Below are 21,330 nucleotides of genomic sequence, written 5' to 3'. Positions count from 1 at the left end.
GTGCGATAAAATAAACTTGCGATAATTAAAAAGTACGATAATTAAAAGTGCAATTAAATACAATAACAATAAAAATGCGATAATTAGAAGTGCAATTAAATATAAAATAAAGGAAATTAAATATGAAATAAAAGAATTATGCTTATTTAAACTTCCGTAATCATGATGTTTGACGTGTTGATTTTCATTTTATGCCCATGGGTTAATTGTCCTTTGTCCTGAATTATTTAATATGTCCGTTTGGTTTTTGTCCATAACAGTCCATCAGTCATAAATATAAAGTGCGAGTGTCCTCATCAAATTATTCTTATACCCGAAGTTAAATATTCCAACTAATTGGGGACTTAAACTGTAACAAGATTTTAATACTTTGTTTAATAATTACACCAGGATGTCGACTGAGTGTAACCCAAGGTTTTAATATTTTGTTATCAATTATACCAAGTGTCCTTGTACATAATTTCATCCCTGTTTTAATTATTCTAGTGGCTATTAATCCATTCCCGTGTCCGGTTAAATGAACGATTATTCGTACATATAAATACCCCGCCCATCGTGTCCGATTGAGTGTATATGGTAATTTATAGGGATGCCCAATTGTAAATCTTTATATTAATATTAACAAACTATCATTTAGTTAAACAAATATAAAGCCCATTAATAGCCCATAGTCTAATTTCCACAAGTGTCGTTCTTTTGTCCAAACCCCAATTATGGTACAAAGCTCAATTACCCAATTTTAGTAATTAGCCCAACATCATGATTACTTCGTTTTAAATAAGCATAATAATAACTTAGCTACGAGACATTAATGTAAAAAGGTTGAACATAACTTACAATGATTAAAAATAGCGTAGCGTTACACGGACAGAATTTCGACTTACACCCTTACAACATTCGCTAACATACCCTTATTATTAGAATTAAAATTAAAATTAAAATTAAAATTATAATATATATATATATATATATATAATACGTTTTATGAGAGAAGAAGAAAAAGGATGGATTTTGCGATCAGAATTCGGTTGCTTTTATAGGGAGTTTCAGAAATTGGGGCTCCGCGACTCGCGGCATTTTTTGCCTTCAAACTCCGCGAGTCGCGGAGTTTGAAAATACAGCTCACATTCTTTGGAGTCTTTCTTGCCGACGATTTATTTATAAATATAATATATATATAATTAATATAATTAATTATATATTATATTATATTTATATACATAGTTAACTTGTAATTTTTAGTCCGTTGCGTCGAGCGTTGAGAGTTGACTCTGGTCCCGGTTCCGGATTTTCGAACGTCCTTGCGTACAATTTTATATTTTGTACTTTGCGTTTTGAATCTTGTACTCTTGTAATTTCGAGACGTTTCTTATCAATAATTAGAACCTTTTTAATTGTCTTTTGTACTTTTGAGCTTTTTGGTCGTTTGCGTCTTCAATTCGTCGAATCTGTCTTTTGTCTTCACCTTTTATTATTTAAACGAATATCACTTGTAAATAGAACAATTGCAACTAAAAGCTTGTCTTTCTTGAGGAATAATGCTATAAATTATATGTTCGTTTTTAGCATTATCAAATATTCCCACACTTGAGCGTTGCTTGTCCTCAAGCAATATCGTCTTGAAATACTAGTATCACTTCTTTATTCTTCACACTTTGTACATCAGTGATTTTCTATACGGCGGTATAAACAATGGTAGTAACGATATGGTTTACAGTCCCACATGACTATAAAAATTTAGATCCATTAAGGAAATTGGATCTTTATGAAAACATTTGATCTTTTGAAAATTAAATCTAGTTTTTACCCTAGATAAGTTTTCCGGGATAACCCTTTACCGGTGTTTGCAAAATATTTTTGTGGGTTTGGTGGGTTTCAGTTTTGAAAATTTTAGCTCAAAACTTATGGTTTTGTGTCACCCACTTGCTAACCTTGTATTTGGAAAGCAACACGTCCAGTTCACTTGTCCCGTATATTACCTTTCGGTAAACTACCGTCCGGTTGAAAGGAAAGCGTTGAACAAGCAACTGTTAAGGCAATGTCTCCTGACATGCTTTTAATTATGGTCTATAACTTGTCGGACGCAATTACTATCCTTGGTAGGAGCAATAGTAAAGCTCACCCTTATAATTTTTCGGTATGGCACAAGGTCCTGTCTTTGACCACTATGCAACCACCGTTCTTACAGATGACACCCGTTTTAGTTCAGGTGACCTAATGAATTCCAGGTGAATTCCTAGGATTTTACGTTCAATGGTAATGAACGCATTGAAAATAGGGTTTTCAGAAAACAAATCGGTTTGTAATTTTGATCAAAATATTTTCTTGTTCAAGCTCGAGTTTAGATATCATTGAATTCCATGAGTTTGAATTCTCAATCTTTAAGGTCAATCTCTATGATTGAGTAATATCAGTCTTAAAAGCTGATTTTTAATCTTTAAGGAGATTATCCTTTCTGGGGATCTGATTCATTAGTCTTATCCGGCTAATTTGCATGGTGCCCCCCATTGTACGAGATAAATCCTTCTCATGGTTAGGATAAATCTGACCACTTGGCGACCCTGTTTAATGCTGAGGTCCGTGGATTTCCTGCTGATTTTAGTGATGACTTTTCTGGATTTTTCGTCAACCTACAGCTGGCCTGGACGACAACTTCATGACCTAAATAAAGAAGCGCGTTTCTTTTTCGGAAGACTTTACTTCCTTTTAATGATGGAATTGATTCATCGTGTAGATCCATCTCTTCTTTTCTTTCATCGGGTAAAACAGTTTAGTTTAGTCCAAAGCAAAAGTATTTTCAGTTATTTGTTACAGATATATGTGACATATGTTTAAGATAACTTGGTAAATTTTCTCACACTTGGCTTTTATTTTCCTTTTTATCGTCCTCTATTCCATTTTAAATGAATTTTAACATTTTGGTTTGTTTCTCAATTTATGTCCTTTCCGAGGTAACAATAATTTCGGTATTAAAACCTAGTTTTATCTTTCATAAATATGTATAAACATGATTTTGAGTTCATTTAATTGAAAATTTTGAAAAATTTTACTAGAATTGGGTTGTCAGTATATAAGACCAGGGCTGTTCTTTATTATCAGAGAGCACTAGATTCTAATATAACTACTGCTTTACTAGTATTTTTAATGGTAACCAAGTGTATAAAGTAAAAAATTTTAAAATCCGAAAGAATTTAACCCCTTCCCACACTTAAGATCTTGCAATGCCCTCATTTGCAAGAAATCAGGAATAATTTAAATTATTGAGGGTGATTTGTGTGAAAATGATTAAATTTTTACCAAAGTTTCCAAATATATTGGCGTTTGTTTGCTGAATGATAAATGGTGCACATCATTTGTTCATTCCGTCTTGTTGTTATTTCACATATATTTTGCATCTTGTCGTCAAAATTAGTTGCTTTTGCTGAACTTAATGCCAGTCTTTGAAAATGCGTTGTTTTACCCTGTTGTGTACATAAGATAAACTGCAAACATATATACATATTTTTGAAGTTTGGTATATTACCCCACATTCAAAAATTATTAAAATCTAAGAATAAAAGTTAGACAATTATAAAAACTATTACAATATTAACAAAAGTATTAAACGTATCAATCATTACAAATTACAAAATAAAAAAAATATAATAATAAGTAAACTAGGGATGATATTGATACCAATAGGGGTTCCAGGCATAACCATAGGTGCTATAGAATGCTTCGGCAGGGTTATACGTAGGATAAGGTGGTTGCATCTCTATAGACCAGGGAGGGAAGATGGGTTTCGGTGTAGGAATATAGTTTCTACCAATATGTTGGCAATGAGCTATGATTTGGTTCTGATGAACTTGCCAATCTTCAAATGCTCTCTGTCTAGCATTTTTGTACTCCTGAGAAGCTATAAACCTTTGCATTTCTTGCATCTCATTTCCCCCTCCTACATTACCTTGCTGTTGGTTTCTCTCAACATGTGGATGTCTACCATGGTATGGTACTGCGGCGTTATTTCGCCTCTTCAAGACTTTCGCACCATGGTATACATTTAAACCTATAGTATCTCGGGGTTCTGGTTCTTCTACTAATAATCCCCCCCGACTTATATCCACACCGAGATATTCACCAATCAAAGTAATAAAAATACCACCTCCTATTATGCTATGCGGTCTCATCCCCCGAACCATAGCTGATAAATAATAACCCACACAATATGGTATACTTACAGCGCTTTGTGGGTCTCGAATACACATATGGTAAAACAAATCCTGTTCATTTACCTTTTCCTTGTTCTTACCTCTTTGTGTAATCGAATTAGCTAAAAACCTATGAATCACTCTTAATTCGGCTCTATCTATATCCAAATAAGAGTAATTTCCCCCTTTAAAACGGTGATGGCTTGTCATTTGACTCCACACACCGTGTGTATCAAAATTTTCATCTATCTTTCTATCGTTTAGTATCAACCCTCTACAATCGGCAGATGCTAACTCCTCAGGCGTATATATACGTAAAGCCTGAGCCATGTCTAGTAAAGACATGTGGCGCATCGAACCGCCTAACAAAAATCTAATAAAAGAACGATCGGTTAAACTAGCTACCCGATCGTTCAACTCTATACTACATAACAATTCTTCACACCATACTTTATATACAGGTCTACGCATGGTGAATAAACGTACCCAGTCATTAAAAGTAGAATTACCATACCTCTGTACAAGTAATTCCCTAATTGGCCCGGCCAATTCTACAGCTTCTAAGGGTCTCCATTCTATGACCCTCGGTACCTCAACAACCTTAGAATGAAGAGTATGCAAACCCCTTTGATATTTTGGATAATCTATCCAAAGTCTGTCAAATCTCAGGTTCGGGTGCAACTCTTCCAAGTGCATATCAGAAAAGGTCATGACTGGATGAGGTATATCCTGCTTGTAATAGTTATCCACCTCATGTTGTTTCGCATTCTCAGCAGGAGCATTGCGGGCTTGTGATGAAGATTCACCCCTTTCAGTCTGCAAAACACATCAAACACAATTTTTGTGCATCCAAATATGCATTAGTGTCAGCAAAATCATCAATCAAAATAATCACAATGACATGATCAATTTATATCAAACTTAAGCTCATTTTCACATTTTCATAAAATCTACACTTTTTCAGATAAGCATATACGAAAATGTTTGCCAAGTTCATAAGCATTCAACTCAAATAACATGTCAAAATAATCATTACTATCAATTAAACAAGTTTCAAATGGCATTATCTCTCAAAAATCAAATTCATGAATTTTTAGACTTGAAAAAGTCTACTTTAATTCTCAAAATCATGTTTAGGCTCAAAGTTTGGATCATTTAACTACCTAAACATGTTACACTACTTATTTTAGCAACAATTCATGACAAAAATCGGCCATAACTTGTTTATATCAAAAAGTCCCAAATTTGCTCAAGAACACAAACCCTAGATTACTTAAAATTTGAAGTTTAAGGCTTCTAATCATGTTAAATAGCATCAATCTAGGTTATACAAGCATAATACATAAACAATTTAAGCATAATTACACTAAAAAGCATCAAAATCAAATTGGGGAAAAAATTGCTCAAGAACACCAAATTTCGGATTAAATGGTGTTTAGGTGTAGAAATTTACCGTTTTTCTTGAGTAATTCCTAGATAGCATCCTTCTCAACATAATTTTAGTAAAAGATTTGGTGATTAACGGTTAAAAATTGTGATTTTGGGGGTGTTTTTGGGTATTTTTTCGGAGTATTACGCAGGTTTTCGGTTTTGGGGAGTGAAACTGAGCTGTTTCAGCTCTTTTTATTTTTTCTGTAATCCGGTCCTCCCGCGACTCGCGGCATTTAAACCTTCAAAACTCCGCGAGTCGCGGAGTTTGGTATATTTTTTTTTTTTATATAATCTTTAACTTATAAAACAATTAAGTAAATAATTTTTAAAATTTTGTTTCCCTTGTTATTTAGGACGAGGTCGTTTCGGATCGATGTCCTAGTCCGTCCCTCGACAAAATTTTAAAATTTGTCTTTTTGTAGCGATTGTTTTAAAAGCTAAGATTTTTGGGTTTTTTTTTTTTTTTAATGTTTTTGGCATACTTTAATTCAATAAGATTAAAAATAATGATAATAAAAGTTCTCGTCCCTCCCTCGGGTAAAGCAATTTCGGTTCAAAGACCTAGTCTTCAACTTACGACGAATTTTAAAAATCAAATTTTTAACTTAATGAGATAAAGTAAATTTTTTTTTTAAAATTCACACAATTTAAATATAAAATTCAAAATTAATATTAAAAATTCACACCAAACTTAAAATTTGAAATGCATAAAATTAAAAATTCATAAAATAAAAAAAAATTCACACCAATCTTAATTTTAGAAATTCATATTATAAATTCATACCAAACTTATATTAATTTTTTCAAATATTTACAATTTTAAATATATTGTTTTTACAAAGTTTACAATATTAATTTAAGATTTAAATATTAATTTTAAAAACATGGTAAAAATAAAATTAAAAATCTTTTTGTCTTTTTATCCCACTTTAATCAATCAAATATTATCAAAAATATGCGCCCCTCTTTTCGGTAAAGTAATTTCGGTTCCAAAACCTAATTTAACTCATGACGAATTTTTGAAATATTTTGGGTTGATTGTTTAAAGATATTTATTTATACCTTAAGAATAAACGTTAAATTTCGCAGTGATGTAATAAATTTTTGAATGATATCAATAATTTCGGTCGCCAAACCTAATTTTATTCAATACCAATTTAATACTTTTTAGCGAACAAATTAGCGTTTATTATCAAAAGGTTAAAAATAAAAATATAAATAAAAACTGTACAGACATACCTGTGAAATAGATTTCTTAGTTATATGATTTATCCCATTCATAAGATAGTCGGTTTAATTGGTTTTCCATGGCTACATAGGCGTAACCTCGAGCATTCAGTGTCTTTTCTTCTAAACATATGAACGGTCCGTCTCTGCATAAAGTAACAAATTCAGTGTTTGAATAGGTTTGATTATTTGAACATTTACCTCCATGTGACCATTTTCCGCATTTGTGACATCGTTCTAGGTGTCGTGCTCTTCTTTTCGCTGCAGATTTTGATTTTCCTTTACCAAATTGTAACTTATTATCTTCGCATCTGGATTCTTTTCTAACTCCGTCCATTCTTTCTCTGATTACTGATACTAATTCACTCGGTAGTATGTCATTATTACGTTTAGTGATCAAAGCGTGTAGCATTAGACCATGGTTTAGTTCACAGGCAGTCTTCATTTCGTAAAAACCTAAAAAAAATAAAAATTCAGAATGGGGGGAGAAGACTAGTTCTTTAGGGTCTGCTAGGGAAAGACCATTCGGGTTCCATTTTCGAGAACTACACGAAAACAGACAATCTAACTCTAACAGAAATACATATTATCCTTTAAAGACTTGATTCTCCCCACACTTAGTTAGCTGTGGTGTCGAAATTGTGATTAACTTCGTTGTCGACTTCCATCGGACCATGTATGTAATGTTTAACTCTGTGACCATTAACTTTAAATTCAATCCCATTTGAATTTATTAATTCTATCGTTCCGTATGGGAAAACTCTTTTGACCATGAATGGTCCAGACCATCTTGATTTCAATTTTCCAGGAAATAGCTTGAATCGTGAATTGAAAAGAAGAACTCTGTCTCCTTCTTTAAATTCTTTTGAACTTCTGATTCTTTTATCATGCCATTTCTTCGTTCTTTCTTTATAGATTAACGAATTTTCGTATGCTTCATGTCTTAATTCTTCTAATTCGTTTAGTTGACTTAATCGTAGACGTCCGGCTTCATGTAAATCAAGATTACATGTCTTCAAAGCCCAAAATGCTTTGTGTTCAATTTCTACTGGAAGATGACATGCTTTTCCATAAACAAGTCTAAAAGGTGTGGTTCCAATTGGAGTTTTGTAGGCTGTTCTAAAAGCCCAGAGTGCATCCTCCAATTTAATAGACCATTCCTTCGGATTTGATCCTACGGTTTTCTCTAGAATACGTTTTAAAGCTCGGTTGGTGTTTTCAACTTGTCCACTTGTTTGTGGATGATATGCGGTGGAGATTTTATGAGTTACTCCATATCTTTTAAGAACTTTCTCAAGTTGATTATTACAGAAATGAGTACCCCGATCACTTATTAAAGCTTTCGGTGTTCCAAACCTTGCAAAAAGACGTTTTAAAAAGTTGACTACAACTCGTGCATCGTTAGTTGGGAGAGCTTGTGCTTCTGCCCATTTAGATACATAATCAATGGCTACGAGTATATATAGATTATTATGAGATTTTGAAAATGGACCCATAAAGTCAATACCCCAAATGTCAAATACTTCACATACTTGGATGACATTTTGTGGCATTTCATCACGTTGACTTATTTTTCCGGCCCTTTGACATGCATCACAGGATTTGCAAAGAAGGTGTGCGTCTTTGTAAATTGTAGGCCAATAGAATCGAGCATCATAAACTTTTCTTGCTGTTAGTTGAGGCCCATAATGCCCTCCTGTTGGTCCTGTGTGACAATAGTTTAATATTTTACTAGCTTCATCTCCAAATACACATCGGCGTATTATTCCATCGGGACAACTTTTAAACAGATGTGGATCTTCCCAGAAATAGTGTTTTATATCACTGAAGAATTTCTTTCGTCTTTGGTACGATAATCCTTTTTCAAGGAATCCACATACTAAATAATTTGCATAGTCTGCAAACCATGGGATTTTTTTATAATCTATCTTCAATAGATATTCATCAGGAAAGTTGTCTTGTATGGCTGATTCATTTAGAACTTCTAATTCGGGATTTTCAAGACGAGAAAGATGATCAGCGGCGAGATTTTCTGCTCCTCTTTTATCTCGGATTTCAATATCAAATTCTTGTAAGAGTAAGATCCAACGGATTAATCTTGGTTTAGCATCTTGTTTCGAAAATAGGTATCTAAGAGCAGAATGGTCGGTATAGACCACCGTTTTTGCTAGAACGAGATATGATCGAAATTTGTCAAAAGCAAAGACAATAGCAAGGAGTTCTTTTTCAGTAGTTTTATAGTTCGTTTGTGCTCCTTGTAACGTCTTACTAGCATAATATATAGGTTGAAATCGTTTTTCAATCCTTTGTCCTAAAACGGCTCCCATTGCAAAATCACTTGCATCGCACATTAGTTCAAATGGTAGATTCCAATTTGGTGTTATCATGATCGGTGAATTAGTGAGTTTCTCTTTAAGAATATTAAAAGATTTGATACACTCATCTGAAAAGATGAATGGAGCATCCTTTTCTAGGAGTTTATTCATAGGAGTGACAATTTTAGAAAAATCTTTTATGAAACGTCGGTAAAAACCGGCATGCCCTAGAAAACTCCTAACTCCTCTAACATTGGTGGGATGTGGAAGTTTAGCAATTACATCTACTTTAGCTCTATCCACTTCAATTCCTTCTTTTGAAATTTTATGTCCAAGAACGATGCCTTCTTTAACCATGAAATGGCATTTCTCCCAATTAAGTACTAGATTTGATTGTTCGCATCTAAGAAGCATTCGTTCCAGATTAACTAGACATGATTCAAATGTATCACCGAAGACTGAAAAGTCATCCATGAAAACTTCCATGCATTCTTCTATCATGTCATGAAAAATCGCCATCATACACCTTTGAAAGGTTGCAGGGGCGTTACAAAGTCCAAATGGCATGCGTTTGTAAGAAAAAGTACCATAAGGGTACGTGAATGTGGTTTTCTCTTGGTCCTCGGGTGCTATTGGAATTTGAAAATATCCGGAAAATCCATCTAGAAAACAATAGTAACTATTTCCGGCTAATCTTTCCAACATTTGATCTATGAAAGGTAAGGGAAAGTGATCTTTTCTGGTGGCGTCATTTAATTTTCTATAATCAATACACACACGCCATCCTGTTACAGTTCTAGTAGGAATAAGCTCATTTTTCTCATTTGTAATGACAGTCATGCCACCCTTCTTAGGCACGCATTGAACTGGGCTTACCCATGGACTATCAGAGATTGGATAAATTAGAATTGCATCTAGCAGTTTAATAATCTCTTTCTTAACTACATCTTGCATATTAGGATTTAGTCTTCGTTGGCGTTGCACATACGTTTTATGACCTTCTTCCATAAGGATTTTATGTGTGCAGTACGAAGGACTTATTCCTTTAATATCATGAATCTTCCATGCAATGGCTGGTTTATGAGCTTTCAACACAGAAATGAGTTGTGATTTCTCATTTTCAGTAAGAGAAGACGATATTATTACAGGTAATTCAGATTCACCATGTAAATAAGCGTATTCCAAATGGTTTGGAAGTGGCTTTAACTCTAATTTCGGAGGTTCTTCTATCGATGATTTGTATCGATATCTGTCTTCTTCTTTTAGCATTTGAATTTCTTCTGTTGTTGGTTCATATCCATTAGCTATAAGTGTAGCTAACATTTCAGCTTCATCAATTGGTTCATTACCTTCTCCTAAAGAACATTCTCATGTTCCTTGTAATTCTAGAAATTCTTCTAATAATTCTGCATGTGCATCTATAGTTTGAATATAATAACATGTATCATCTGCAGATTGTGGTTGTTGCATTGCTCTATCAACTGAAAAGGTAACACTCTCATCCTCTATACTTAGGGTCAGTTTCTTACCGAACACGTCTATCATTGCTTTAGCCGTGTTTAAGAATGGTCTTCCTAATATGAGAGGAACTTGAGAATCTTCTTCCATGTCCAGAACAACAAAATCTACTGGAAATACTAAAGTACCAACTTTAACTAGCATGTTCTCCATTATCCCTCTAGGATATTTTATTGATCTATCGGTTAGTTGTATGCTTATTCTGGTTGGTTTCAATTCTCCAAGGTCTAGTTTAGTGTATAGTGAATACGGCATTAGATTTATACTAGCACCTAAGTCTGCCAATGCTTCTATTGAACTAAGACTACCCAGAAAACATGGAATTGTGAAACTTCCTGGATCAGATAGTTTTTCTGGTATCTTATTCAACAGCACTGCTGAACAATTAGCATTCATAGTAACAGCCGAGAGTTCTTCCATTTTATTTCTATTTGAGATTAGATCTTTCAAGAATTTAGCATATCTAGGTATTCCTGAAATCACATCAATGAAAGGAAGATTTACATTTATCTGTTTAAACATATCCAAGAATTTGGATTGCTCGGCTTCAAGTTTTTCTTTCTTCATTTTACTCGGGTAAGGAAGTGGTGGTTGGTATGGTTTAACATAAGGTTTAGCCTTAACTGTGTTATCTTCATTAACCTTTTCAACTACCGGTTCTTTTTCCTTATCTTGATCAGGTTGTGGTTCTTGTGGAGTAGGAATAGCTTCATCAGAAGTTACAGGTATTTCAGGTGGTTTAAGTGTTGTACCACTTCTTATGGTAATAGCTTTAGCTGTTTCATTCCGGGGGTTAGCATTTGTATCACTAGGTAGACTTCCTGGTTTTCTTTCACCTATTAACCTTGCTAGGTTACTCACTTCTTGTTCCAGATTTTGAATAGAAGCTTGTTGATTTCTAAATGCTTGAGCATTTTGTTCATTGGTTTGTTTCTGAGATGTGAAAAACTGCATTTGAGTTTCAACTAGCTTTGTCATCATATCTTCTAAATTCGGCTTTTTATCATCGGTTTGTTGTGGTGGTTTGTTTTGAAAATTCGGTCTTTGCTGATTGTAATTATTATTGGATACTTGTTGATTGCTAGGACCTTGTTGGTTGTTGTATGGAATATTTCTGTTATAATTCTGGTTTTGATTGTAAATCGGTCTTGGCGGTTGATAATTATTCTGATAATTATTTCCAGGCCTTTGGTTTATGTATGAAATATTCTCTCTTTGTTCCATTGTTAATTCAATACTGAGACAATCTTTTGTCAAATGTGGTCCTCCACACTGCTCACAACTAATTCGTATTGAGTGAATATCCTTAGTCATCTTTTCCATTCGTCTTTCCACAGCATCTATCTTTGCGGAAATGGAATCTAAGTCATGGCTAGAATCGGCTCTAGCTGCTTTAGATGATCTAACGATGTCTTTTTCTTGGTGCCACTCATGTGAGTGGGAAGCAGTGTTATCAATAATTTTGTAAGCATCTGTTTCGGTTTTCTTCATAATAGAACCACCAGCTGCTATATCTATGTCTTTCCTTGTAGTGATGTCGCATCCTTGGTAGAATATTTGTACTATTTGACAGGTGTCTAAACCATGTTGCGGACATCCTCTTAACAACTTTTCATATCTTGTCCATGCCTCATATAGAGTTTCATTCAGTTTTTGTGTGAACGTAACAATTTCTGCTTGAAGTCTTACGGCTTTAGATGCAGGAAAGAATTGTTTAAGAAATTTGTCAACTAAAACATCCCATGTATCAATCGCCCCTTCAGGTAACGATTCCAACCAATCTTTGGCTTCTCCCTTTAAAGTCCAGGGAAATAACATGAGATATATCTGTTCATCCTCCACTTCTCGGATTTTAAATAGTGTGCAGATCCTATTAAATGTACGTAGATGTTCATTTGGATCTTCCTTCGGCGCACCACTAAATTGGCATTGATTAGTCACCATGTGTAGAATTTGTCCTTTGATTTCATAATCTGGCGCATTAATGTCTGGATGAGTAATTGCATGACCTTGGCCAGTGCGTTTAGCTCTCATTCGGTCTTCCATACTTAAAGGTTCCAGATTCTCCATAATTGAATTTGTTGAATCGGAATCACTAGAGGATTCTGATTTAATGGTTCGTTCCTCAACAATCTCTGTTTGAATGATTGGTGGTTCCGGAGGAAATTTTAATGGTTCGGGATCTACGAACCGTTCCTGAATATTCTCCGGATTCTCAATTGTGAGGTCGGGTTCAAAAAATGGATTATCGGAAATTTGAACTGAAGTACTTGGTCGACTGGATGACGATTCTAAAGAAAAATCAACGGCGGTTATATTTGCTAAATGTCTTGATCTAGTTACAGGTGGTGAACGTACAAAAGGTGGTGAATGTCTTGCTCGGTGCATTCACTCAATATCCTATTAGTTTTTAAAAGGAAAGAAAAATTATAATAAGTTATCCAACCAATAGACTTTTCTGATTTTGCCCACGTTTCGAATAGCCAAAAGATGCAGCAGAGGGGCAGGATTCGTTTGGTCTCAATATAATTGAGGACTGTTTGGCTCCAATAACCCGGTCCACGTACAAATCCAACTATTACTACGAACCAGAAAATTTTGATGTCTATTAATTTAACCACTTAAAATAAATTTTCGTAATTTTAAGAAATTTAGATAAGAAGTAGAATAAAAATCTATGTCCTAAAACTAGAATAGCGAGAAATAAGAAAGAAAAAGAGTTCGTCGGAAAAAGGTTGAAAAAGAAAAATGGTTGAAAAATAAAAGGTGACGGAAAAATAAAAGAAACTTATAAAAACTTAAAAATACTTGACTAACCTAACCTTATTACTACAACTAACTTAAAATTATAATCGCAAATTGAGATTACTAATTGGAATGATAATTGATACATAGGTAAAAGTCGTCTAAAAATATTAAAGCTTACAAGAAAAACTAAATCCCAAATGGAATTAACTTAAAAAGAAACTAAAACTTAAAAAGGCGTCGCAAAATTCTAAAGTACCTAAATCTTAGTCTAGAGAAAAAGCACTTAAGGAATTCTACGGCAAAGACTAAAAATCTAGGAGTAAAAATGACTATGGCAAAAACTAAGTTTAAAATTAAATATGAGCGAAAAATACAAATATTACGTTAAAACGATTAAAAAAGGGACAAAATATAAAAATATACAAAAAGTTGTAAAAAAAAATACAATATTATTTTTATATTATTTATTTATTAAAACTACTAATTTTACAATTTAATAAAACTAATTAATACTAAATACATAAATTAAATAAAAAAGTAAAAGTTAAAATAAAACTAATAATAATAATTAGGGTTAAATAATAATAATAATAATTAATTACCCCGTAATAAATGCAGGATTAGGGCTTCTGTCGCGTGTCAGGTTTTCTCCGCGAGTTGTGGTATTCAAGGCAGTAAACCCCGCGAGTCGCGGGGTTCAGAAATTCAACTGACAGCTTTTAATTTCGACGCGTTTTTATTTTTTTATTTTATTTTCTATTTTCTGTTTTATAATTTTCTGTTTTATAATCTAAAAGTTATATATAAAAACTTATATTTTTACAAACTAAAGATACTTTATAAAACTTAAATATTTAACAAAATCTTAAAAATATACAAATTTTCTGTTTTTTTTTTATATTTTCGAATATTTAAAACGTATTTTTAAAAAAACGTACTAAAAGTAAAAAAAAAAATTTTTTTTTTATATAGCGTTGCGCTTCCGGCTTTTAAGATTTTCCCCGGCAGCGGCACCAAAAATACTTGATGTGGTAGCGGAGTGGTATAAAATAGTTATTAATTTTAGCAGAAAATACTATTAAATACGATACAATTTTATACAAGATATTTATTTATTTATAGAATGGATATACTTAAACCTTGCTACAACACTTATAGGCAGTGTACCTAATCGTACAGTAGTGTAGTTTTTAGTAAGTCCGGTTCGTTTCACAGGGAATCTTTTTAAACAAAGCTTAACGCTATATTAGTTTACTTTTATAAAAATACAAATATATATATATAAGTAATATTATTATTATAAAGGGGGTTTTTACTGTTTAATGACCGGTTTGTCGATTTTAAAACTTTAGTCGCAGTTAAAACCAAATGTAAAATATTAAAAATAAATACAAGACTTAAATTAAAGCATAAAGTAAATAACGATAATGAAATTGCGAATAATAAAAGTGCGATAAAATAAACTTGCGATAATTAAAAAGTACGATAATTAAAAGTGCAATTAAATACAATAACAATAAAAATGCGATAATTAGAAGTGCAATTAAATATAAAATAAAGGAAATTAAATATGAAATAAAAGAATTATGCTTATTTAAACTTCCGTAATCATGATGTTTGACGTGTTGATTTTAATTTTATGCCCATGGGTTAATTGTCCTTTGTCCTGAATTATTTAATATGTCCGTTTGGTTTTTGTCCATAACAGTCCATCAGTCATAAATATAAAGTGCGAGTGTCCTCATCAAATTATTCTTATACCCGAAGTTAAATATTCCAACTAATTGGGGACTTAAACTGTAAGAAGATTTTAATACTTTGTTTAATAATTACACCAGGATGTCGACTGAGTGTAACCCAAGGTTTTAATATTTTGTTATCAATTATACCAAGTGTCCTTGTACATAATTTCATCCCTGTTTTAATTATTCTAGTGGCTATTAATCCATTCCCGTGTCCGGTTAAATGAATGATTATTCGTACATATAAATACCCCACCCATCGTGTCCGATTGAGTGTATATGGTAATTTATAGGGACGCCCAATTGTAAATCTTTATATTAACATTAACAAACTATCATTTAGTTAAACAAATATAAAGCCCATTAATAGCCCATAGTCTAATTTCCACAAGTGTCGTTCTTTTGTCCAAACCCCAATTATGGTACAAAGCCCAATTACCCAATTTTAGTAATTAGCCCAACATCATGATTACTTCGTTTTAAATAAGCATAATAATAACTTAGCTACGAGACATTAATGTAAAAAGGTTGAACATAACTTACAATGATTAAAAATAGCGTAGCGTTACACGGACAGAATTTCGACTTACACCCTTACAACATTCGCTAACATACCCTTATTATTAGAATTATAATTAAAATTAAAATTAAAATATAAATTATAAATATAAATATATCGTATATATGGAGAGAAGAGAAAAATGGATGATGATTACGATCAGAATGCGCGAGCTTTATAGGGATTTTCTGAAATTGGGGCTCCGCGACTCGCGGCCTTTTTGGCCTTCAAACTCCGCGAGTCGCGGAGTTTGAAATTACAGCTCAGATACTTTGGAGTCTTTCTTGCCGACGGATTTATAAATATATATAATATATTAAATAATTATAAGAATTATTTAAATATTATATTATATTTATGTGCATAGTTGATTTGTAATTTTTAGTCCGTTGCGTCGAGCGTTGAGAGTTGACTCATGTCCCGGTTCCGGATTTTCGAACGTCCTTGCGTACAATTTAATATCTTGTACTTTGCGTTTTGAATCTTGCACTCTTGTAATTTCGAGACGTTTCTTATCAATAATTGGAACCTTTTTGATTGTCTTTTGTACTTTTGAGCTTTTTGGTCGTTTGCGTCTTCAATTCGTCGAATCTGTCTTTTGTCTTCACCTTTTATTATTTAAACGAATATCACTTGTAAATAGAACAATTGCAACTAAAAGCTTGTCTTTCTTGAGGAATAATGCTATGAATTATATGTTCGTTTTTAGCATTATCAGGCTTAAAAGCTGATTTTTAATCTTTAAGGAGATTATCCTTTCTGGAGATCTGATTCATTAGTCTTATCAAGCTAATTTGCATGGTGCCCCCCCATTTTACGAGATAAATCCTTCTCATGGTTAGGATAAATCTGACCACTTGGCGACCCTGTTTAATGCTGAGGTCCGTGGATTTTCTGCTGATTTTAGTGATGACTTTTCTAGATTTTTCGTCAACCTACAGCTGGTCTGGACGACAACTTCCTGACTTAAATCAAGAAGCGCGTGTCTTTTTCGGAAGACTTTACTTCCTTTTAATGATGGAATTGATTCATCGTGTAGATCCATCTCTTCTTTTCTTTCATCAGGTAAAACAGTTTAGTTTAGTCCAAAGCAAAAGTATTTTCAGTTATTTGTACATAAATATGTGACATATGTTTAAGATAACTTGGTAAATTTTCTCACACTTGGCTTTTATTTTCCTTTTTATCGTCCTCTATTCCATTTTAAATGAATTTTAACATTTTGGTTTGTTTCTCAATTTATGTCCTTTCCGAGGTAACAATAATTTCGGTGTTAAAACCTAGTTTTATCGTTCATAAATATGTATAAACATGATTTTGAGTTCATTTAATTGAAAATTTTTAAAAATTTTACTAGAATTGGGTAGTCAGTATATAAGACTAAGGCTGTTCTTTATTATCAGAGAGCACTAGATTCTAATACAAATCCTGCTTTACTAGTATTTTTAATGGTAACCAAGTGTATAAATTAAAAATTTTAAAATCCGAAAGAATTTAACCCCTTCCCACACTTATGATCTTGCAATGCCCTCATTTGCAAGAAATCAGTAACAATTTAAATTATTGAGGGTGATTTGTGTGAAAATGATTAAATTTTACCAAAGTTTCCAAACATATTGGCGTTTGTTTGCTGAATGATAAATGGTGCACATCATTTGTTCATTCCGTCTTGTTGTTATTTCACATATATTTTGCATCTTGTCGTCAAAATTAGTTGCTTTTGCTGAACTTAATGCCAGTCTTTGAAAATGCGTTGTTTTACCCTGTTGTGTACATAAGATAAACTGCAAACATATATACATATTTTTGAAGTTTGGTATATTACCCCACATTCAAAAATTATTAAAATCTAAGAATAAAAGTTAGAAAATTATAAAAACTATTACAATATTAACATAAGTCTTAAACGTATCAATATTACAAATTACAAAATAAATAAAACTAAGTAGACTAGGGATGATACTGGTACCAATAGGGGTTCCAAGCATAATCATAGGTGCTATAGAATGCTTCGGCAGGGTTATACGTATGATACGGTGGTTGCATCTCTATAGACCAGGGAGGGAATATGGGTTTTGGTGTAGGAATATAGTTTCTACCTATATGTTGGCAATGAGCTATGATTTGGTTTTGATGAACTTGCCAATCCTCAAATGCTCTCTGTCTAGCATTTTCGTACTCCTGTGAAGCTATAAACCTTTGCATTTCTTGCATTTCATTTCCCCCTCCTACATTACCTTGCTGTTGATTTCTCTCAACCTGTGGATGTCTACCATGGTATTGTACTGCGGCGTTATTTCGCCTCTTCAAAACTTTCGCACCATGGTATACATTTAAACCTATAGTATCGCGGGGTTCTGGTTCTTCTACTAATAATCCCCCCCGACTTATATCCACACCGAGATATTCAGCAATCAAAGTAATAAAAATACCACCTCCTATTATGCTATGCGGTCTCAACCCCCTAACCATAGCTGATAAATAATAACCAACACAATAAGGTATACTTACAGCGCTTTGTGGGTCTCGAATACACATATGGTAAAACAAATCCTATTCATTTACCTTTTCCTTGTTCTTACCTCTTTGTGTAATCGAATTAGCTAAAAACCTATGAATCACTCTTAATTCAGCTCTATCTATATCCAAATAAGAGTAATTTCCCCCTTTGAATCGGTGATGGCTTGTCATTTGACTCCATACACCATGTGTATCAAAATTTTCATCTATCTTTCTACCATTTAGTATCAACCCTCTACAATCGGCAGATGCTAACTCCTCGGGCGTATATATACGTAAAGCCTGAGCCATGTCTAGTAAAGACATGTGGCGCATCGAACCTCCTAACAAAAATCTAATAAAAGATCGATCGGTTAAACTAGCTACCCGATCATTTAATTCTATACTACACAACAATTCTTCACACCATACTTTATATACAGGTCTACGCATGGTGAATAAACGTACCCAGTCATTAAAAGTAGAATTACCATACCTCTGTGCAAGTAATTCCCTAATTGGCCCGGCCAATTCTACAGCTTCTAATGGTCCCCATTCTATGACCCTAGGTACCTCAACAACTTTAGAATGAAGAGTATGCAAACCCCTTTGGTATTTTGGATAATCTATCCAAAGTCTGTCAAATCTCAGGTTCGGGTGCAAATCTTCCAAGTGCATATCAGAAAATGTCATGACTGGATGAGGTATATCTTGCTTGTAGTAGTTATCCACCTCCTATTGTTCCGCATTCTCAGCAGGAGCATTGCGAGCTTGGGATGAAGATTCACCCCTTTCAGTCTGCAAAACACATCAAACACAATTTTTGTGCATCCAAATATGCATTAGTGTCAGCAAAATCATCAATCAGAATGACATGATCAATTTATATCAAATTTAAGCTCATTTTCACATTTTTATCAAATCTACACTTTTTCAAATAAGCATATATGAAAATGTTCGCCAAGTTCATAAGCATTCAACTCAAATAACATGTCAAAATAATCATTACTAGCAATTAAACAAGTTTCAAATGGCATTATCTCTCAAAAATCAAGTTCATGAATTTTTAGACTTGAAAAAGTCCACTTTAATTCTCAAAATCATGTTTAGGCTCAAAGTTTGGATCATTTAACTACCTAAACATGTTACCCTACTTAATTTAGCATCAATTCATGGCAAAAATCGGCCATAACCTGTTTATATCAAAAAGCCCCAAATTTACTCAAGAACACAAACCCTAGATTACTCAAAATTTGAAGTTTAAGGCCTCTAATCATGTTAAATAGCATCAATCTAGGTTATACAAGCATAATACATAAACAATTTAAGCATAATTACACTAAAAAGCATCAAAATCAAATTGGGGAAAAAATTGCTCAAGAACACTAATTTTCGGATTAAATGGTGTTTAGGTGTAGAAATTTACCGTTTTTCTTGAGTAATTCCTTGATAGCATCCTTCTCAACATGATTTTAGTAAAAGATTTGATGATTAACGGTTAAAAATTGTGATTTTGGGGGTGTTTTTCGTGTTTTTTCGCGCAGGTTTTTCGCAGTTTTTTTTTTTCTGTGTTGGGACTGATCAGTTCGACCAGTATATATTTTTTTCTGGTTTTTTCATCCTCCGCGAGTCGCGGTGGATTTACCTTTCAAACTCCAAGACTCGCGGAGTTTGTATTTTTTTTTTTTTTATATCTTATATTAATTAAAACAATTAAGTAATTAATTTTAAAATTTTGTTTCCCTTGTTATTTAGGACGAGGTCGTTTCGGATCGATGTCCTAGTCCGTCCTTCGACAAAATTTTAAAATTTGTCTTTTTGTAGCGATTGTTTTAAAAGCTAAGATTTTTGGATTTTTCAATGTTTTTTGCATACTTTAATTCAATAAGATTAAAAATAATGATAATAAAAGTTCTCGTCCCTCCCTCGGGTAAAGCAATTTCGATTTAAAGACCTAGTCTTCAACTTACGACGAATTTTAAAAATCATATTTTTAACTTAATGAGATAAAGTAAATTTTTGTTTTTAAATTCACACAATTTAAATATAAAATTCAAAATTAATATTAAAAATTCACACCAAACTTAAAATTTGAAATGCATAAAATTAAAAATTCATATTTTAAAAATAAAAAAAATCACACCAAACTTATATAAAATTTTCAAATATTTACAGTTTTAAATATATTGTTTTTACAAAGTTTACAATATTAATTTAAGATTTATATATTAATTTTAAAAACATGGTAAAAATAAAATTAAAAAACTTTTTGGCTTTTTATCCCACTTTTATCAATCAAATATTATCAAAAATATGCGCCCCTCTTTTCGGTAAAGTAATTTCGGTTCCAAGACCTAATTTAACTCATGACGAATTTTTGAAATATTTTGGGTTGATTGATTAAAGATATTTATACCTTAAGAATAAACGTTAAATTTCGCAGTGATGTAATAAATTTTTGAATGATATCAATAATTTCGGTCGCCAAACCTAATTTTATTCAATACCAATTTAATACTTTATAGCGAACAAATTAGCGTTTATTATCAAAAGGTTAAAAATAAAAATAAAAATAAAGACTGTACAGACATACCTGTGAAATAGATTTCTTAGTTATATGATCTATCCCATTCATAAGATAGTCGGTTTAATTGGTTTTCCATAGCTACATAGGCGTAACCTCGAGCATTCAGTGTCTTTTCTTCTAAACATATGAACGGTCCGTCTCTGCATAAAGTAACAAATTCGGTATTTGAATAGGTTTGATTATTTGAACATTTACATCCATGTGACCATTTTCCACATTTGTGACATCTTTCTAGGTGTCGTGCTCTTCTTTTTGCTGCGGATTTTGATTTTCCCTTACCAAATTGTAACTTATTATCTTCGCATCTGGATTCTTTTCTAACTCCGTCCATTCTTTCTCTGATTACTGATACTATTTCACTCAGTAGTGTGTCATTATTACGTTTAGTGATCAAAGCGTGTAGCATTAGACCATGGTTTAGTTCACAGGCAGTCTTCATTTCCTAAAAAAAATAAAAATTCAGAATGGGGGGCGAAGACTAGTTCTTTAGGGTCTGCTAGGGAAAGACCATTCGGGT

The sequence above is a fragment of the Rutidosis leptorrhynchoides genome, chromosome 2 (genome assembly GCF_046630445.1).
Source record: "Rutidosis leptorrhynchoides isolate AG116_Rl617_1_P2 chromosome 2, CSIRO_AGI_Rlap_v1, whole genome shotgun sequence".
NCBI lineage: Eukaryota > Viridiplantae > Streptophyta > Magnoliopsida > Asterales > Asteraceae > Rutidosis > Rutidosis leptorrhynchoides.
Note: the sequence above shows the minus strand (reverse complement) of the source record.